Raw genomic sequence first — 359 nt, 5'->3', positions numbered from 1 at the left:
TCCTTTCATTTATACTTTCTTATCCTTTCCAATATACTTACCTTTGCTTTCCTTTCTTTTACTTTCCCTTCCTTTACTTTCCTTTCCTCTTTCCTTTTTTTCCTTTCCTTTTCTCTTTCCTTTTTTTCCTTTCCTTTCATCTTTTTGAGCAATGTCATTCAATTTTATTTTCTTTCTGGTTGGAGAGTACAGCGCACGTTTTCCCCTTTTAGCCATGGGTGAGTCTAAATGGCTTTTATGGAGAGATTAGCACACCCCGACTTTAATACAAGGTTTCCTTTTTTTAAGGATGTGTTTGTATGCTTTCCGGACTTTTGAATTTAAAAAAAATTATATATATATATTATGATCTTTAAAAG

The sequence above is a fragment of the Coturnix japonica genome, chromosome 1 (genome assembly GCF_001577835.2).
Source record: "Coturnix japonica isolate 7356 chromosome 1, Coturnix japonica 2.1, whole genome shotgun sequence".
NCBI lineage: Eukaryota > Metazoa > Chordata > Aves > Galliformes > Phasianidae > Coturnix > Coturnix japonica.
Note: the sequence above shows the minus strand (reverse complement) of the source record.